Genomic DNA, 4,804 nt, shown 5'->3' with positions numbered 1-4,804 from the left:
TTGTAAAAGTTGATGAATTGATTCTAGAATATATACTGAGATACATGAAATTCTAGGAATAGATAAGATGTCTTTAAGAAGAACATTTTTGGATTATCTGGTCTACTAGGTAGCAAGAATTATTTTAAAGGCTGTAATTATTTTAAAAGCTGTAGTATTTAAGAGAATGTAATATTGCTGCTAGGTTAGACAAATACACAGAATAGAATAGAAAATTCAGAAATAGACTCACTCATATAGGGAAATTTGATATACAGTAATGTGACAATACAGAGCACTGTATTAAAAAAGTCAAGGTGCTTTATAGATACCAATACATGAAAAAAATAGTAACTTGACCCCTACGACCCATGAAGATCAAGCCCAGATGGATAGATTGATTTTAAATTCAAAGTAAGAGGGGGGAAAAAAGTAAGATTTTAAAACAATTTTATAAGAAAATTTTTAACTCCCAAAGGATGGAAATAATAAGAGAAAAAAAAAAGCATGGTTCGTAATGGAAAGATTAATAAATAAGACTTATTTTAAAAATGTTTTCCAGTAGATACTTTTTATCTGATAAGGATGTTTTAGGTACATTTTGGAAATTAGTTCTGCTCTTCCAAAAATGGAAGCTGATATTTTTACAAGATAGATAGGTAGATAGATAATGTGTGTGTGTGTGTGTGTGTGTGTGTGTGTGTGTGTGTGTATGGAATTTCTACAGCAAAATAATTCCATTGTTGGTGAAAGTGGATGGAGTAGAGATGAAACTAGTTTGTCCATGGAGCAATATTTCTTGAAACTGGATAATGATAGACATAGGCTCTCTTGCAAATGTTCTCTTATGTGCTTGAAAATTTTCACAATAAGATAAATAAAGTAGAAAAAATCATTTGCCACACAAATAGTTGACAATGAGATCATATCCTGAATTGGTAAAGAATTCCTATAAATCTGTAAGATAAAAAGGAAACAGAACAATGGCTGAGAGACTTGAACAGACACTAAACAAAGACAACATTCAGGTTTCCAATGATCTTAGGAAAGGGGACCAATATCAGTAATCATAAAGGAAGTATAAATTAAAATTGTAGTGATACACGACTGCACACCCACCAGAATGGCTAAAATTAAAACAACAACAACAAAAAAGATTGGCCATACAAAATGCTGATAAGGATGTGGCACAACCAGAACTCTTAAATATTTAAGTATAAATTACTACCAACATTCTTTGAGGTCCCAATCGGTCTTTCTAGGCATACAAACCAGAAAAGTGCTGTAGACAGGATCACAGATCTTATTAGACAGAGAACCAAATAGAATGACTAGGTAACTTTCCCCCCTGGAGGAACTCCCCTCACATCATTAAGAAGTAGAGATCATGTTGACTAATGGGGTCAGGATTTCAAAATTATACCTTCAGAATAATCCCACTGGAAAAATTTTAGGTGTTAGCAAACTCAAGAAATATGAATATTTTGATTTAGCTTTTAAAAACTCTGAAAAAAAATGGAAAATTTGAAAGGATCTGAAGGACTGACAAAATTTAACTTCACTGTAAATTTCATTGAAGAGCTGGACAACGGTAAATGCCACAGCACAGCCTCTATCTGAAGGAGCTCTTTTGCATGGGTAATGGCATGCTGACTTTGAATGATACAGGAGTTTGATGGTGGCAATTCTTCAGTTGCTAAAGTGTGGGATGATAAAGGGAGCTCAGAAGGGATTCAAGAATTTCAGAATTAGTCAATAATTAGGCAGGAAAAGCATATTGTCTTAAATGTGTCAAAAACAGAAACATGTGGCTCAGAGGAAACTTCAAAAATAGCATAAAAACATACAAAAAAAAAGTTACCCAGGCTTTGCCAGACATTGATACACAGATATCACTACTATCCTATCATCTTTAGAGAACAAAGACCACCAGATGCTAGAAATACAAGAAATGGAACTCAATCAAAAGAAGTCAGATGAAAGCAAAGAAGACTTAGCATTCTGGTATAACCTCTCTGAGTTTACAACTGAATCTACATTGGAAACTTATAGACAGATGCAAAAATAATGGAAAGGCCAAGAAAAATTAGGTGCCACAAAGAAAAAAGGGAAATCACCAGAACTTTGATCAGTGAAGAAAGAAAAGCCTTGAAAATAAATGAACCCCCAGGTGACTTCTCTGTGACAGATGATGAAAGACATAACCAGGTCATCCTGGATATTGCTGTCTATAGATAAAGGCAATTGATGTCCTTGTGCAGTCAACTTATATGTGAATAACGGCCAAAGGGAAGTCATTTCAGCTTGCACTTCCTGCAGAAGTCAAACCCTAAAGCAGCTCTGCTAGAAAATCTCAAACATCAGAATGTTTAGTAATTTACATGCCCCAAGTAGAAGTAATTACAGGTGGCAGAAAGGCACCCAGGTCTGCGAAAACTACCTTGAACATCAGCAGAGAGCAAACAAAAGAAGCAAACAAACAGAAACCAGAAGTGGATTCTCACACCCACAGTCCCTAGGTAACTAATGTAGTTCAAAAGGAAAAAAAAAAAAAAAACACCCAGAAGTGTTGGATCTGAACAAAAATTATACCAATTGGTAAAGATCCACACTAACAGATAACCCTGGAATGCCTCCATTGATTTGAACATCAGACTGAGACCCAAGAGACAGTTTTACTCAGCAAGGAGTGTATACGTAGCATTTGTGGAGTAAACAGAGTTATTTATCAATATTGCTATGCTGTTTTCACTCACCTACTTTGTGTAATGCTACTTAAAGTGAAAAGCAGTAGTTGAATATTCTATAGTTGATTATTTGTCTCCGTATAGTTTTGGCTATTGAAAATGCTCAAAAAATTAGTACCAATGATGTAGGACTTTCGGAACCATCTACTATATTTGAACCTATGCATATCCCTCAAAGTAGACTTTTTGCATGTGCTTGAGAGAAAAGCATAACAGAAAAGTTAATTGTGAAAGAATTGTACAAGACTATGGGGTAAATAAGGAAAAATGAAAACATAAACATATGTAATATATGAATAAATATACATAATGTAAGATCTATGAGTCCTTCTATATAAAGATTCATTTAAAACTGGTAAATTAATCTCCAGTGTTGACATTTAGGACATTAAGTAACTATAGGAGAAAGGAAGAGTAGTGAATGAGGTAGGACCAGGTTTTGGGTGCATCTGGAATGCTAGCCATGACTTATTTATTGCCCTGTTTTAAGGTTTCAAGTGTCCATGTTTTGATAATCTGACTTTACGTTCTCTTTATGTGTGGTATACTTCTATATATGCTTGGAAAAAGAAAATTAGCTTAAAGAGGAATATTTGGCAATGCATTTGATAAGTGTAGTGTATATGAAATGTCAAGGGATACAAAAAGCAGTGATCAGTTTTTAAGTTGTCACTATTGAAGAATGATAGCAGAAATCTTTCAATGCCAACTTGCCTGGATTCTAATAGACTCTTGAGGTCCTTTTAGTCTGGGGCCTTAATAATTCATTCATAAGTTAAAAGCAAAAGCTTTGCTTTAATATCTAAAAGAGTCATTCTTATTTAAAGCATAAAGCAACTTTGTAATGTTTTTTCTTAGGGATTTATACGAAGCAATCCAAATCTACTTTTTAGATAGGAATTATTCTTATGTTTATCCCTTGCATATCTTAAAAACTTCTTTGACCTGATTAATGTCTTCTGAAGATTCAAAATCCTAATCTAAACCCATTCATTATTTTACTTTTATGAATATCCATCCTTTTTGCTTATTTGTAGCCCTTACCACTTGAAACTCTTTTTTTTTTAAATCTAATCACTGACTCTAACATTTGAGCTCCTAGTTGTCATTATGTAAGCCTGATTTGTCTGTGTCAATGTAATATACCCAATACTCATGAAAAAAATATTTTTAGAAGATTCAGTGTTGAATGATGGCTGGTTTGGAATCAGGTTGATAATCTTATAACTCTGAAGTTATTGTCTTTGATGATAAAGATTTTAAAATCCCAAACACTAACTTAAAAAACAAAGCAAAAAATGCCTCTATTTGACTAAGACAGTTTCCCTTTAATATTCTTATACCAATAGGATGCTGCTTTCCTTTTTTAACACATTTCTGAAAGAAGTTGAAGACAGTACTTGTGAATAACACGTACTAGAGTTACTGGTACTGCAGTTAATGCCTAGAAAGGAATGGATGTGTCATCTCCTTCATTAAAAAAGGGGGGGGGCATATTAGGAGTGTCATTTATAAAGAAGCAGGAAAACTACTTTAGTATAAATCAATTCAATATTTAATGTCTATTTAGAACAAATAATATAAAGCATGAAGAATTAAGGATGCCTGGGAAGTTCAGTGGTTGAGCATCTGCCTTCGGGTCCTGGGATTGAGATCCACATTAGGTTTCCCACAGAGAGCCCGATTCTCCCTCTGTCTGTGTCTCTGCCTCTCTCTGTGTCTCATGAATAAAAAAAAAAAATCTAAAAAAAAACCAAAAAAACAAAAAGGATTAACTATACTACTACTAAACACTTTCAAAGTGTCTTATACGCTAAAAACTATAAAGAGCTTTAATAAAAGGATGTCATATGGAGAATACATATATAATGTAACTGGGTATGGCAATATATTTAATCAATAAGACTTTTTGTGATTATTAAATAGAATAGTATATTTTTTAAAAGGCAAGCCATAAAACAGACTCTTAACTATAGAGAACAAACTGAGGGTTATTGAGGGTTTGGGTGGGGAGTTGGACTAAATGGGTGATGGGGATTAAGGAGGGTACTTGTTATGATGAACACTGAGTGTTACAT

At 33.6% G+C, this 4,804-nt stretch overlaps 1 pseudogene; it reads left to right on the top strand.

The window, feature by feature from the left end:
- The first annotated feature begins 1,864 nt into the window (after positions 1-1,864).
- On the top strand, positions 1,865-2,626 carry LOC129494164 (dynein axonemal assembly factor 11-like; annotated as a pseudogene).
- Positions 2,627-4,804: the final 2,178 nt, after the last annotated feature.

This window comes from Nyctereutes procyonoides, unplaced genomic scaffold, assembly GCF_905146905.1.
Source record: "Nyctereutes procyonoides isolate TBG_1078 unplaced genomic scaffold, NYPRO_anot_genome, whole genome shotgun sequence".
NCBI lineage: Eukaryota > Metazoa > Chordata > Mammalia > Carnivora > Canidae > Nyctereutes > Nyctereutes procyonoides.
Note: the sequence above shows the minus strand (reverse complement) of the source record. Positions and strands in the feature narration are given on the sequence as shown.